We start from the raw sequence: 16,703 nt of genomic DNA on the forward strand, positions 1-16,703 counted from the left end.
TCATGTATCACATTTGTCACACACATTGTCTGTGCCATGCATGTTGCATGTCACGTGTCACATAGATGTCACATGCTACATATGACGTGTGACATCTACGTGAGGTAACACGGCAGAGCATGGCTACTGTACAAAAGTCCTGTGGCAGTGCCCAAAACGAGTGCCAGAATAGCCAAAGCCTCTGCTTTCCACGACTGTAAACCTGCAGCTGTCTCAAAATATTGCAGCTCAACTCCAAAGCAGTTTGTGCAGACAAAAAGACCAAAAAATGACGTGTATATATTTTCATACTACATGTGTTTTGTTTATGAAATTAGTGAGCTGTGGCTTCTACCTTTCCTTACAGATGCGTGGGTAAGTATCTCTCTACCAGCATTTCTTGGTTTCTGAAGTATTTGACTCTTCCTACCTTATTTAATGCTTACTGTTTAGGGACTTACTGAAGGTCTTGGTTATTCCACGTGGGATGTCCAACTGTGTGGATTGACCTCAAGATAGATTTTACCAAGTCGTCGGAGTTGAGGTTTCACGTGCTTAAGCAAATGATAAAAGAAGCCTCATTTATTAACAGAACTGTGTTCAATAAAAACTGCTCCTGTACCCTCTTCCTGATTGATGTGAGCTGGGGCAGCAATGCAGATAAACACACGTGGCCTGATGCTAGAACATGCTTTGTCAGCAAAGCCACATATTACGTGTGATGCTGTTACTTCAGGGTGCAGCTTTCTGCTGTAAATGAGAGGCTTTAGATGCAACTTACTCAGAAGTCTGTATCGTTTATTGTGAAAAAACTTGGTGCAATAATGGATAATTAAAGCCACATCGCTATTACTGGGTTACATTATTTAGCATGTTTTTACAACTGTAAATCTATTACTAGTCTTAAATCATATACACTGTGTGTCTTTACTATTGAACTATAATTCTATTTCCATTCCCTCCCTAATACTCAGCATTAGAGTACAAGTCACCCCCCCCCCCTTAGGCCAGCTTCCCACTTAAGTCTGTCAGACACAGGCAGAATTTTTATGAATAAATTTCTCGCCTGTTTTGTTATCTTCTATGTCATACTGTATGTAGGTATTGCCGTTATTACGGGCTCTCATTTGGATGGCATCTGATTTGAGAAGAGGGTGGAGCTGATCTGTTTGTGGCCGGGATGACTGACAGTATTTTGCTTTTCTCAGTCCTTGTGGGTGGGGACAGAGTGCTCCTTCACTGTGGGAACAGAGGTAGAGCAACAGATACCAGCGCCGTAAGTATTTTCCCAGTTTTGGCAGAAAGCTATCAATAACGCCTATTTTACCTTTTTAGCATTCAAGAAAACTGCTGTTTTTTCCATTGTTAATCTGTTTTTAAGTATAACTTGAAATACTCCATACCACACCCACCAGCAAAACACATCAAAGACTAAACGATGGGCTGATAACTGTTGTAGTAGGCTTACTTTCATCAATTACAACTTGCTTTGTTAGCGTTGAGTGGTGGTGTTTGGATTGTAAAAGATGCTGCTCTTAGTTGTTTCGTTCTGCATAAAACTTGCAATGTCACATGACTGACTCCATCTTCATTTTAAGTAAGCACATTTCTGAGGTTTCTCAGAATATTTTTGTGAATACTAAAGGCAATATACGTTCACATGGATTTAGACATTAATCATCAATTTTTTTGTCAGTTCTTGTGGAAAGAGTTGGCTGTGTAAGTGTTCTGTGACATTGGTACCTCAGTTACCTGCATAGTTATTATTTCATGTGCATTATTGTTTTAATAATGTTTCCCTGTCTCTGAAGATTTTTGAAAACTATGTGTTTTGCTGACACTAACGAGAAAAATCTATCTTGCAAAAAAAAAAATAGCAGAAAGCCTATATAGCTAAGTAGGACACCTCACAAAAAAAGTTTGGGGTTTTGGATTTCTCTTTTGGGGGAAGCAACTTGGTACTACTACTTCTATTATGCCAGCATAAACTGGTGTTTTATGTTGCTTTAAAAAGATTATCTGCAGATGTCTTGTTTTGAGTCTGGTACCTGTATGCTTGTATACTGGTAAAGGGGTTTTTGGGTTTTTTATTGTGTTTAAAAAAAAAAAGAGTAGTAAGTCACCAGTGAAAAAGACAGTATCGTTTAAGAAAGAAGACTAGACATGATTTTTATATGTTACTGAAATTTATTAAATATCATCTACAAGTAACTTTTAATAGTTTTTTTCAATAAATAGTTGTCTCTCTAAGTTTATTGTCAAAGTGAGAACCAATTAGTTTTCCAAAGTACATTTTGAGCCCGTAGGGCTTACAGAAAGGATCAAATGTGATCTTAGAACAGACTGTCTTATCACCCAGACTAAGAACATATGGTGGTCCTAAAATGGACAGCAAGCTAGTAAGCCACATGGCAAAATATATAAATTAGTCATAATTAAATATTTAAATAAATAATGTAGCAGTAAAAATAAAAATGGTTGTCTGATTATTTTAGCATAGACATCAGGAAGTTGCTCAGTTCTTGGTGAAATGCAGGAAATTGTTTCTTGTCATTAGCTTCACAGATCTTACATCCAGTTCCTAGGGGAGTTAGGTCCTGCAATACAGATATTTTTGTTTGTTAGTGATAGCTCTCTTGCCAGCTAGTTTTAGCAATAATACCTCAACAAAAAGAACCCGTAATGTTTCAGGGAATTGGCTTTTTTTCAGTTGGCAAGTGTTAAGGGATGATAGGATGAAGCAGCTGCTTATAAAGGAGATTTTTGTAAATGGTAAAAATACTACAAGCTGAACACATTCGCTCTCTAGGATAAATACTGCAGCAGAGGCAAATCTTAATTTTTAGCCTGAAGAGGATTTCTTAAATGATAAAGATCTCTTAGCCATGGAATTTATGTAGCATATCAAGGTGTACTACATTCATTGTTGGGTCCTTTACAGCCATAAATTTATGGCACAGTTTTTGAAGCCATTGCGTGTGTAAATAATGGTTTTGTTCCTAAAAGCAAGTTTTTGTCAGCGTAAGATGCCTTGCATGGTTCAGTACAGATAATAAATGGGGTTTTTTTTAATGTTGACTTGCATAACTAGTAGGGCTCAAATCTCTTTTACTGTATTGAATTATCATGCAAATAGATGTTGTTGTATAGTTTAATGTTATGATAATTTTGTATAAAATCCTGCATCCTCAAGAGATGATAATGCATCAGCCATAAAAACGCTGATTCTAGTATTGTTTTTCACTAACGCTGAAACACTTTTTTTCTTAGTATTTTTTATTTAAACTGGGTAAAAAGATTGCCTACCATAAGACTCTGGAGATTCTTTTTGATGTTTCGAAGATTATCACGATTATCCTCATCTTCAATTTCATTGTCCAAGGTGCCCATTTCTGCCAGGTAACATTGTAGAGTTCGCCAGCTGCACTCCTAAAATGGGCAGTAAAATCATTTTTTATATATATATATATACACACACATATACATCTATTAAAAAAACTTGTTTCCTGAGGACAATTGATTAAATTTAAAAAAAACCCAAATCTCAATCACCCATTGTTTTTATCTACATATGAGGAATTAGGCTGTTGTTTTCTGCAACATATGGTTCATTTGTTCCACTTAAAGTCATATTGTAAGATGTTACACCTGGTCTTAGTTCTGTGGTAGATTGTTGTAGCTTTTGAAAAGTGAGTAGTCTTTACAGGACACTGTAAAGTGTTGGAATATCTCTTGGGAACACAAAGCTGTAGTAGTTGCTCCTAAAATGAGCCTTACTCCTGGTTGTCATGTGGAAATCATGTCTTAGCAAAAGAGTTAATAGTCAAAGCCTCCGTCAGTTTTACAGTGGCCTTTTTAGAGCCATTTTCAGTTAAAGCACTTTGGTTGCTCTGTCTAATGTCTGCATCTGATCTGGCTTTTGAGTATGATAAATAACTTTATGCATCACTTTTACAAGCTATTTCAGGCACTCAGTAACAATATGTTGCTAATCAGCCTCATACATTTGCATTTAAGCACTGGAGCTCTGAGGTAGTTATGTCTTGATGTTGCCAGCGATGAGAAAAATGACTCAGATAAGGAAGTGGTTGCAGAATCTGGCTTTAAGTCTTTACTGAAACAAAATTACTGTTACGTGAGAATTCTTCAGGATTAAAAACTTAATTGGAGGTTCAAAGTAGTTAACAGATAACTTACGTAAAGATTTTAGCTACTTCCCAATACTAAATAACTTGATGTACTTGTTCATTGGTATACTTGCAGGCTGAATTAAAGAGTAGTACAGACCAGCAGCCTGTCAATGATGAATAGTCTCTTGTAAAGCTGTACTTAGAATTCTGTGCTTTCTGATGCGCAATTTTTTTAGAAAGAAGCGACCGCAATAATAGTATTCTTGTGGTACTCTTAGGTATTAACTAAATACCATAAAATGTTAATATATAGCTAATATATCCAGAATGGCTTGGTAAAGTTTTGTTCCTGAAAAGAACTAGGTAGAGCATAACTGAGTTTCATCGTTGGTGGGATATAGAAGACTTATAACTTCTTAAACAGAACCTACTAGAGGCTCTGCATCTACTTCAGATAAAATATGGGCAATTTTATATAGATATTTCATATAGATACTCTATTTCTAAATCTAGTTTCATTCTCAAAATTGTTCTTGTGTTAGTGTTAATACAACAGTATTGCCTTCTGCAAATCTTATACAATGTTTAAATGATTCATAAAACATTTTTTTCTGTGAATTCAGCTGTCTATTAAGTAGGATGAATAGGGAGGATTCATTTCGTGTTAGATATTGCACAGAACAATGAGGTGATACTATGCATCAGCCTGTTAATGTTTGAGAATACAAATCAGAAGCAGAAGTATCTTTAAGAAACTGCACTCCTTACACTGAATTCAAACTGTTCAGATTTGTCTTGTATCTGCCCTTCTGATAAGCAAATTGTTTTGGTGTAACTCAGTAATATATCATTTTAAAATAGAATATCTTAGTCTTCTGAAAACAGAAAATGTAAACTCACCTCTTTCTCATTTGGTGTGTAAAGGTCAAGATGAATCTTCTGTAGAGAAGGGGGAGAAAAAGTTAATATTTCTGAAAAAATACATAGAAAAAAATAGATAGAAAAGATACATAGAAAAGGATCTTATAATAAAAGAAAATCAACACTTACATCCTTGCTTTTTCCCAGGAATTTTAAATCTCTTATTAAAGTTTTAAGAAGGATCTCTTTTTCTGATGCTACAGGTGCTCCATAAGCTGCAGTCATAAGCATTACTGCTGAAATATAGCTGAAGATCAGTACTTTGCACATCATGTCAGTGTTCTGATTATCTGTATGCTAGTATTTGAGTTGTGATATATGATGAGAGCTGATAAGTTGTCATTAAGCTGTTTAGTGTATTTATACTCTTCTTTCTGGGGGGGAAAAAGATGGGGGCGTCGTGTAAAAGAGATTTTATTACACATTTTTTCATGTGTTCTACCTGTATGGTAAGAATCATTATTTTTCTTTTCCTCCTCTGATGACACTTTGGAATTTTTATAAAGCAAGAGGGATTTTACCTACATTCACTGGTGTAAGAGAAGCCCACACTCGCTTTTGGCAGTCTCTCTCTCTGTGCTTTCTGCATGAAACACTTTTTCCCTCATGCGCTGTCCCACTCCCCCATAGAATATACTACTGCTCCACAAAATGTTCTAAAGATGTATAATTTAACCACTTTGTTTCTCTCTGTGTATTTATCCTTCCACAAATCCTGTGGCATTATTTAAGTGAAGAAGAAAGACGCATTCTCAATTTAGTAATTGTTGATTAAACAACAGGAAGAAAGTTGGCTTCCTGTCTGAAGGTGGTTTTACCTGTCATCTTTTGCAAAGACAGTTAGTGTAAGCTGAGGTGCATAAGTCAGTCCTTCTACGATCAAATTTAAAATGTTTATGAAAAAAACTCCATCAGGATTCTTTGGAGATGCTAAACTATTTTTCTATTATTGTATATCTTAACGCTGTTCTTTTTCCTTTGTGTGCACCTTTCACTTTTTTCCAGCTTATAATGAAAATACACTGCTTACTGAAATATTTACAGATTTACTTAACTGATACCTAACCCACTGCATTTTGTGCTATGTATCACAGTACTGAAGTTGAGAGTAAGCAGTCATTTGACACTGAACTTTTGCATAATCTTGCTGAATTGTTTTTCTTTTCTGGTTCAGGGGTCTGAGGGCTGATATCTTTGGAATGCTATGTGCAGCATTTAAAATTCATAGTTTTCTTCATTTTGAGTGTAGTTCTGAGCCAAACACTCCCCCTTACTGCCCAGAAGTTTCTAACATTATGTGAAACATGGTTCTTTTGCTCAGTGAGTTTAGCTGCTGAAGCTGTGTGGGATAAATTCTGGGTTTGCACGCTACTGTGGTTTGCAGTTTAGTAGTGTTCAGGATGAGCAAGGCTGGGTGGGTAACTACTTCACCAGGCATTGCATATAAAACTGCATTCGAAAACCTACTTCACGCGTGCTGATCGTGTAATCTGGGGGGGGAGTGGATATGTTCAAAGTTGGTTAGAATATGTTTTTGCTTGGATTAAATACAGTCCACTTACTGTAATTCTTTTTATTAGTGTCTGTTTGTCCACTAACCATTAAAACTGGTATTAATTAATCCCAGCTCCTGGAGATCTTGGTCTTAATTTCCTGGTTTTGAAATAAGTGCAAACATTTAATATGTATGGCCATACAGAAATCCTAGTAGCTATTGTAGCTTGCAATATGTAGTATTTGTGTAGTTTGAAACCTTTTCTGCCACTCTATCTTTTGTCTCTTGTATTTATTCTTGATAGTAACCATTTTCAAACAGGATTTATGACTGCAGAGGTGAGCTGCTGAGCACTGGGTCCTTATGCTGCTTTTCTCCTGGGTCCTTAAGAAGTTAGGTCATTTTTATTCAAGGTTTTTAGTTATTCGGTTTAAGTTAATGTGTTTTGACTGTAGGAGGTATTAAATACCTCAACAGTGAGCACAAGACATATTTTTGTTTGTAATTATTGCTTACTGTTTTCAACACTATTCAGTCTTTCCTATGTCAGGTCTATAAAATTACAGATGTTTCTGTCTTTTTTTATAAAATATTCCATGGAAATACACTTGGAAGGACTGAATTTGAGATTCTGAATCTGATGCCTTTCTGCAGTAGTTTTTAGCAGTTTAGATTAGAGGTTGCCTCAAGCACTTCCTCTGTGCTGGAGTGTTGGGATTTTTTTTGCAGCAGTGCTTAAAATACAACACAGTGAGCACTGAGTTAGGATTTTATTTTCCCAGCACTCTACTGTTTTCTTTTGCAAGTCATGGAGAACTTTAAAAAAACCCCAAACCTGAGCATTCTGTCAAATTTTTTGGCAAGTTTACAGATAGGTCTGCTAAAGAACTAACACTGTTTAAGTAACTAGCTCCCATGCATCTCTAACCATAGGGCTTTTAAGAACACTTTCTTCTGAAGTCCTTTTATAGGCCATAGCATGCAAAATTCTGATTTTAGTTGTAGTCTAAGTGTACTTGGAATTGGATCTTTCCCTGTTAATTGTTTTCAAAGAATAAAAGAGGCTTGCATTTCAAGGTGGGGGGGTGGAATCTGAATATGCAGAATTTAATGAATTGTGCACACGAGTTTGATTAATTTTCCTGTAATCTTTTGCTGCAGGCTTTGTGGTCCAACGGGAGACAACAACAGATCTTGTTTTTACCATTTTTGTTGGATGTACCAGGTGACGGGGAAATGGCTTGGAGTGTATTGATAAACCCAGAAACATCACAAACTTGATGAATGTTAACACACAACTTAATGTTGGCATTATACCTTAAGTGTTGGGAGTCTATCCTGCTTAAAAGTTTTAATCTTCACTGTGCTAGCTAAGGAGATCCCAAACCAGTTAGATTGCTCGTACAGGTTTTTCTGTCTTCACTGTGTACGTGCAAGACCACGTGTAGTAGAAATCTGACCGCAAGTTGTAGAAAGAAGTTGAATCTACAGGGACGAAGGCAGAACGTTGATGGTCGTGACACTAGTAAGACTGTAGGTCGGCTGTATAGCTGCCTTTGTATCATTGGTATGCTGACATACTCCAACAATTCCCAGCAGTACTATTGCGTTTGAATAGATTTGTGGCCAAAACATCTTCATCCTTTTATTGAATTAGGTTTTTCTTGCCTATTTTTCACTCAGGTGCTGTGTGTCAGATTATAACAAACTAGTAGTTCAGTGTATGTTCAGGGGCTCACCTACTCTCAGATATGGATAGCTTTTTCAGATAAGAATATGCTGATGTGCTATAACTTTTAATATAACTTTTAAATACAGTAATACTTCTCTCTGTGTGGTGTTGGACTTCCTGCACTGGTCAGATTTCAGTAATTACGCTCAATCTGAATTCCTATTTTTTACTAGGCAAGGAATTACTTAGGGTTTTATTCAGAGGTACAGTGATTTAGGTAGCGCTCCCAGCTTCACTGTAGAGTTGATTGCATTTTAACAAGAAATGAAATTATTCCTTTAAATTGCCTTGGAATCATAGAGGATAAAGTAGTGCTGCCGGTGCTGAAGCCTACAAATCCTGCCTTTAAAAATTATTGGGGGCAGGTATTAGTGACCATGTTGTACTGTGAGGTTTTTGGTTTGGTTTGGGTTTGGTTTTAATGCTTAATTATGAAAGGTTAGTTGATTTATATTTCCTTTTCTTTCTAAATAAAATACTGTTACTAAAACATTATAAGACAAACACTGTAAAATGCACCATACCAGAAGAGGAACACTTTAAAAGCCTCACCTAAATTTTTGAGAAAGATTAATTAGCAGTAAAGCAAATATGTTAAAGGGAAACAGTATTTGTGGATCAGGGAGCTGGGAAGGGAGAAGGATATTTGTGTCTTGCTGTTGTTTTAGTGGATTGTTTATACTTTTTGTAGTACTTATGCCTAATACAAAGCACAAGGGCTCATTTTCTCTTTTTAGAGAAAATGAGCAAAAATAAATGACACACACTGACTAAACTCCTGATCTGTACAACTTCAAAGTCTGGAAAAGTTTTTACATAGGATCTGACTCCTCTCATATTTATTTGCGTCTTTCTCAACTGAAAGCTTGCATTTTTTAATTTTTTTTTTTTTTCTTTTCCTTGCAAACCTGATGACTGGTGAATTTTGGAGAGAAGTTTTGGTTTCATTGAGGTTTTGGGCATCTTGTTGATCAAGGTGCTTGCCTCCTTTCTCCATCACCAGAACAAAGGAGTATTCAGCTAGAGTCACTGTGAATGTCTTGTTTGGTATATTTAATTCATGTGCAGGTGTGTTTCAGACTCCTACTATAATAGCGTGCTTTTACAAGATTACTGTCAGTAGAGTCATAGGAACCACAGCGGAGTTTGTATGTCTGATGGAGGTGATAACCATCAATTTGTGATCACAGTGTGTTGGTTTAACTCTTTCTAGTGTGTTCTAGGCCAGTTTTAAAGAATTTTGAATAGTAGAGGTTGTCTTCTGTTTGCAGATCTCATAGTGCTAAGCAATAACCTGTAGAAAGTAAGCCTTTGGTATGCTTACTCTGCTCAGTAGGGAGACTCATGTAAACATGTTGAAGTGTACATTTGAATAAAGGGTTGAGTGGCAGCTGTTTTGAATTTGTTTTTAAGCCATCAAAAGGAGATAACCACCTCTTTCCTTCTTCAGCCTGTTCTCAGTCTTTCCCTTCAGTCAAGTGGTAGCAGAGGTTTGTGATCCTGCCTGCATTTAAGAAATGGATAATTAACTTCATTGAGGGTGTTAGGTTAATAACAAAAGACTAAAAGTTTAAAAAAATAATTTAGCACTGAACTGTGTGAGTTTAGTACACCCTGTAAAATGGAGCACTTTCTTCGCAATCCCTGTGATCCTAAAACTCAAAATCTCTAACCTATTGAATACATGACTGCTGTATTTTCTGTTGAGCAAGAACAACCATGGCAATATCCAAATTACAGCCAGTAATCTGTGTCTCCATCTTGCAGTACATTTCAAATAGATACTACAAGTAGACCAGTTTTCAGATAAATGGAATGGATTACATAATATATTAGTATTTAAATATGGGAGTGAACTGATGGCTGTGTTTATAAGGAAAGATAAGAAAAAGTAGAAGAAAGCATTAAATGTTTTTTCTTTATTGCTTGCTTCTGGTGGGATTATAGCATGAATTTTGCTGATTCGCCAATGCATGTGATATCATCACTGCAATGATGAAGGATGATGTGGGAAAGGATCCTTTGGATGAGGACAATTTGTGACAAGGACAAATGAAGCAAAGGATAGAAGAGGAAGCAGGGAATTGCCATATTGCATTAGTGTTTTTAATTAGTTGAATATTGTCCCTGAGTAGGGCAAGTACCCACTGTTTCAGGAGAAAGTGCCAAAGAAAAAAAAACAACCCAAAGTGAGTAATTCTTAGAGTGACTTTTTCCTGCAAGAGTAAGTGGGGTGGTTTTTTTTTTTTTTTTAAAGAAATGCTTTTGATTTTAGAGGGTTAACGAAAATGATCTGAAAATAGTTGACAATTGGGAATCTCTTTACAAAACCTGTCTTTGAAGTAATTTTTCATTGAAAGGACCAACATTAAGAGGAAACACCTCTTTTTTTTAAAAAAAAAAAAGTGCTAATAATTATAAACTAGCCTGTCCTTGGGGTAAGTAATTTTAGTCTTTCCTTGGGAACCGACACACAAGTTTTTCTCCTCCTAAAAGTCATGTTTGTGTAATTGTTTAATAGGTGTGGATTTAGTTAAGGTATGGGGGGTGATGGACGTATGGGAGCCTTGGTGTTTCCTGTCACCATAGTTAGCACCAGCTATAGGTGCATTCTCCCTAACAGTGTAGTGAGATCTCATAGTATCGGTCTCTCCCCTCTGCATATTTAGACAGTCATGAGTCTGCTTTGTGCCCAGCTGTGTGGCCTCATTTTCATTGTGGAGAAGTAGTGTCTTACCACACATGTCTGCTTAGTCCAGTTTTTTTCAGTGGAAGTCATTATTGCACCAAATGGCTCCTCCATGCTGATGATAACTGGTTCTTCCTTGAGAGATTAAGAACCACCTCTAACTGAACTTTTCAAAGCAAGCTTCACCGAATGTAGAACATCTGATGTACTCGCCATTAACAGACTTATTGTTGACAACAGTGTGTTTTGATTACTCATTTCTGTTGGTATATGAAATATATGCAACCAAAGATCATGGTGATTATTTATCTCCGCTTACTAGTAACAAGCAAGAGCAACAACAAAAACAAAGGATGAGGGGAAGGATCTGAAGAACTTCAGGTCAGTGTCACCACAATCCCTGGGGAAGTTACAGAGCAAGTCTTTGGGGACTTGAAGGACAAGAAAGTGACTGGCAATGAGCCAGTATAGATTTATTAAAGGGCACCTGCTTTACCAACCTGATTGCCTTCTGTAATGAAGTGATTGGTTCTGTTTATGAAGGGAGAGCAGTGGATGTTGCTTATGTCAGCTTTAGCAAGTACAGTTGATGATATCCTTTCAAGGTTTGTGGAGATACGGGCTGGATAGGAGGACTGCAGACTTTCTAAAAAGTAAACTTACTAAGGTTATGAACTTGAGAGTCAGTGTTTTCGTTTTATGGTAAAATTTGGGGTGATTGCAAGTCTGAATGAGAGAATTAATTGCTGTGAGAGTTAAAGTAATTAGAGTTGATTAATAAAGGATAAGGATTAGGACTCGATGTAATACAGGTTAAGATCACGTGCTTTACTTACAGAGGAAAGAGTTGAATGTTTGCAAGATTTCTGGTTGAACTTGAATGGCTTCTTTTTGTGTAGGTATAATCTATCTTCAGTAGGTCCAGCATACATGTACAAAGATGATTAGTCCCATTTGGTTTTTTCCCTTTTGTATCCAAATGGATTATGTAAGAGCTATCTCCATAGGAAGTGTTGCCAGTATCAAAACTTCAGTTACCAATTTTCTCTTAGTTGACTGTACACCATACTTGTAAAAGTGTTCCTGATGTACCCACAAAATAATACAAGTGTTAACCTCTACTAGTTTTGTTTCACACTTCTTTTTAGGCAAACCAGAGAGACCAACACAAACGCACTGCTGATGAGACACAGTTCTGTGAGTTTGGCCCACTGATTTTGTTGGCATATGAGTGGAAAACTGAATAGGTCCTTCAGGTTCTTGTTCTTTATGATTTCCAGGAAGAAATATGTGTTCTGGGCCTAGATGTTGTGTATTTCTCAGTCATTATTGTTTTGCAGTGGGAAAGAGGCTGGTATATACACTGGCAAACTAAGATGTTGCCAGCCTGTTCTCAGTCTCTGGATTTAAGAAATGTATGGTAAAATGAAAGTTGAAATTCCCCTACTAGGTCAAAAGGCCAGTGTCAGATTATAACAATACAGGATGTTAACAAACCACAAACGAAGAATATTGTTTTACCTTACTGAATGCTATGATAATGCACATGCTAAGCAGATGGCCTAGATTCATTGCTAGATAGGGGCAAAAGCTATTGAGATACAATGTCAGTGTTGGCTGGCAGTAATGAAGGCTCAGAATTGTCATTTTTATGACAACATACCTGTTCTCTTAAACGGAATCAAGAAACTGAACTTTTTGCTCACTTTTCCCACTTGCTTCAGATTAGTTGTGTGGCATTACTGGGGAGGGGCAGGCTTTTCCCCACATGTACGTACTTTGCCTCCTGTCATACCCACGGCCAGTATTACATTCCCGTACTTCCTGTAGATCCTGCATTCCTGGTTGAGTGTTACAAGCATTAGCACAGTAGAAACATTTGAACAGAGACTCTGTTCCTGTTATTATGTCTATGTTAACCAACCTTTCTGTCTGTAGACACCCTGTGGAATTTAGTGGAGTTCTGTTGAAGATACAAAGGATTCCTTTTGAAATAGTCTAAACGACATTGGGGGGAGAATAACAGTTTCATTTCCTTAAGTTCTGGAGCTATGCTTCATCAGCTGAAGAGTCTATTTAATTCAGTTCTTTCTCCAAAGGTGGCCGCAATCAGAATCTTAGGGCATATGATTCTCTGAGAACGTGCCCAAATGCCAGCTCTTCTCAGCTCAGAGGAGTTATTCAGTCTGAAGTGGTTCCTTTGTATTGACTAACCCACAATGTATGCCCATGCCCTGCCTTGAGCCACGCAAACTCTTAGTATCCACAGCATAAATGGTTAGCAAGTTCCACATATCTACGTACCGTGGCTTTGTTTGTTTTGATCCTGGTTCCTGCTAGGTTTGTTTGATGGTAGTACCTCTCAGTCCTTGAACTGGAAGAGGCAGTGAGTCTTACTGTCTACCTGCGCTGTGACACTCAAAATTATGTGGAACTTGGTCCGCAAGAATTGCCTCTCTTCTAGACTGTCTCTCCTGTCCTACTTGTTTGTTTTACAGGACAACAGAAATTTGATTGTTCTTTTTATAATTGATTTTTTTTTCATTTTTTCATAAAGTTGCATGATACTATTTTCTGCTTTGTTCTGTTACTTTGTTTATAGTTCCTGACATCAGATTTACTTCTCTAACATAGGCTGCACACTGAACTGACATTGATGTGGCACTGTAACTCCAAGATGTTGGTTTTAGTTGTCGATTGGCAGATTAGAGGCCATCTCTTTTTTCTTTTTTTCTTTTTTTTTTTTTTTTTAATTTTCTTTCACATACTATCTTGCTTTCTTTGGTGAAGCTTCTCCAACTCTCAGCAACACACTGGTATTTTAAAGCAAATAGATTTTAACAATTGGAAAGTACCTTTATCATTCAAAATCTGGCTATAACCTGTCATTGTCAAATAGGTGGCTTATTCCAAATGTTTATTTCTCAGATCCTTGATTTCTTAAGAAATCATAGAAATGCATTTTGTCTCTGTAGTGTTAGGGTTTGCTTTCATTGTAGTGCCAGCATTAACTTGGGTGTTGCTCTTAGTTTAGTTCTAATCCACATCCTACTGAAAGAATTGAGTGAGGTGGTGTGCTTTCTTGTTTCAGTCATCTTTGAATATAAGTCAAAACCTGAAAGCAGCATCCTATTAGAATGAAGACTTTATCTAGATGCACACGAAAAATATGATTTTCTTTACTTGCTAATAGTATTTCATAAATACTTATTTTATTTGGTCCTGCAAAACTCCCTTCTGGTCAACGATAAGTGATACTTGTTATAGCCACTGCGCAAGCCATTTATGATGTAAGTTGAGGCAGATAGCATTTCTTAACTTTTATGCTGTACTTGTCACCGTTATTGAAAGACTTTCCTTGGAGTTATCCTAACTCCAGAAGAGTTAGGTGGACTCTTTAGAACTAGTTGGGTATTTCCTTCAGCAAAAAAAATTGACAATTGCTATTTAGAGGGAATAGTGTAGCTTTCATTTATCATCTTAAGTAATCTGTCATTCTGTGTAAGGAAGTGTGACGGTGAGTCTAGTTTCTTAATATCTAATTTTAGGAATTTTTGTAATGAAATAACAACTGAAAAGGTGATGTCACCTCAACTTTTTTCCAGGTTCAGAGGTAAAAGGAATTCCATTTTCACTCCTTTTGTTAGATGATGTATGTAATAGTCATAAAGAGATTTTTTTACATGTGAACCTGTTGATTGTGATTTCCAAGGACTTCATATTCTCTTGGTGTCTGAAAGGTACAATTTTGCTAATTTTTCTGGTCTGTTCAAAACAAGTAAGTAGTGTTTGTGACACCATAAATACCCTTAGGCACAGCTGGAACTGTGGACAAATGAGACCATTGTTGAGACAGTTGATTTGTCGTTAAGGTAGCTTTCCATTGTGGCTTCTGACAACTATGACATAACTAACAATGGTTAAGTTAACTGTCTCAATGTGGAGGGGCAATATTGCCTTTGCCTGTGGTGATGAATAGGTTGGTCTTGCTCCCTGCTTAGTTTCAAATAAGTGAAGCCCACTCTCGTTAAATTTACACCCTCATCGTTATGCATGATGGTGGGAAAGAGGTCTTCATCCTTAAAATGAAGATGTTTATCTAGCAAGAGGCAAGTGGTGTATGAGCCCCTTCTGAATTCTAAGAAATGAGTATGTGCACCTGCATGCAGGGAGGTGTTCAGAAGCTCAAAGACAGGTGGTACTTGTTCCTGCTGTGCATTCAGTCTGAAATGTGGAAGGCTGTACGAGCATAGAGTGTTTTACTCATGCCATGTTTATTCTTAGGGGTCTTTTGAATGTAAACCAGTAGTGACTAAATATGATATTTCCTGGGGAAGAAATTGGTCCCTAAGTCTTTGTCATCCGGTGTCTCAAAATGCTGGATAGTGTTGTCGTCTTCTCTCTGTGCATTTGAAATCAATTCTTAGAGGAACAAAGTGTTGAAATAGTATAAATACCCAATGCATCTTGAGCGCCTAACAGAGTTTAAGGCTTCTTAGGAAAGGATTGTGCATGTCCTTATTTCTGCTGCCATGAGGAAGATGAATCTATGCAGTAGCTCTACCCAGGCTAAAAATAACATTTCTTCATGCTTTGCTCATTTTCCTTGCATGCTACATGTTCAACAAATTACTTCCCTTACAGCTTCTGGAGTGGAAGGAAGTGCTCTACTGTTCAATATCTTCTTCACACCTCAGGTGCAGTGTGACATGGGAGGAAGGGGCAGGTAACTACATAGGAGCTAGCTATTAGAGTAGGGTTTATTTTTACATAATGATTGAGGTTGGAAGGCACCTCTGGGGAATGTCTAGTCTAACCCCCTGCTCATGGTAGCATCAACTAAAGCAGGTTGCTCAGGTTCATGCCTAGTCATGTTTTGAGCATCTTCAAGGTTAGAGACTCCGCAGTCCTTCTGGGCAGCCTGTTTCAGTGTTTGACCACTGTTGACATTTTGAATAAAATACAAAATTAATAAAAGTTTTAAAATCTTGTGTTTACATGGAATTTCCTGTATTTCAGTTTGTGCCAATTGCCTCTTGGCCTGTCACTGGGCACCATTGTGAAGAGTCTTGGTCCATCTTCTTTGCTTTTTCCCCTTTCCCAAATCAGATATTCATACACCTTTATGAGATCCCATGAGCCTTCTCTCCTCTGGGGAGTTATTCCTCCCCACTTACAGGACTTTGCATTTCCCTTTATTGAACTTCGTAAGGTTCTAGGCAAATTTCCCCAGCCCATCAAGGTCCCTCTGTATAGTAGCACAACCGTCTTGTCTGTCAGCCGCTCTTCCCAGTTTTGTATCCTCCACAAACATGCTGAGGATGCACTCTGCCCCATTGTCCAGGTCATTAGTGAAGATGTTAACTAGTACTGGCCCCGTATTGACCCCTTTGAGGATTAATGGGGCCGTCACTAATGAAGGTACTTTGTTGGGCCTTCCACCTTCTCTCTGCAGATATAGGCCAGCTATCATCTGCCCAGTGCATCATAGCTGAGCTGATTATGTGAATATAGAGGGCAATTTAGATGCGGGTTGGGGATGTCAAGTAAGACTTCAGCTCATACTCAACAGAAAGTCCTCTATTAAAATAACTTTGTTTGAATTAGGGCTTAGTGGCCTAAAACTAAGGAGGATTTGAGAAATTGTCCTAATCTTACATGGGTAAAATGCAGCTGGTGCCACTCAGGAAGGCTATCTTGGCATTGGAGTAGTTCAGTTTGAATTTCACCTCAAGACCCATTATTAATCAAAAAGCA

The 16,703-nt window shown here is 37.3% G+C and overlaps 1 long non-coding RNA gene across 3 annotated transcripts in view; it reads left to right on the forward strand.

The window, feature by feature from the left end:
- The first annotated feature begins 1,196 nt into the window (after nucleotides 1–1,196).
- The window catches only part of LOC142601649 (uncharacterized), a 59,501-nt gene continuing 43,994 nt past the window's right edge, over nucleotides 1,197–16,703 (forward strand). For all 3 annotated transcript variants that reach the window (XR_012835187.1, XR_012835185.1, XR_012835186.1), the window contains exon 1: nucleotides 1,197–1,255. This is a non-coding gene — a long non-coding RNA (uncharacterized LOC142601649). The remainder of the gene's footprint in view (nucleotides 1,256–16,703) is intronic.

Source organism: Balearica regulorum, chromosome 4, assembly GCF_011004875.1.
Source record: "Balearica regulorum gibbericeps isolate bBalReg1 chromosome 4, bBalReg1.pri, whole genome shotgun sequence".
Lineage (NCBI taxonomy): Eukaryota > Metazoa > Chordata > Aves > Gruiformes > Gruidae > Balearica > Balearica regulorum.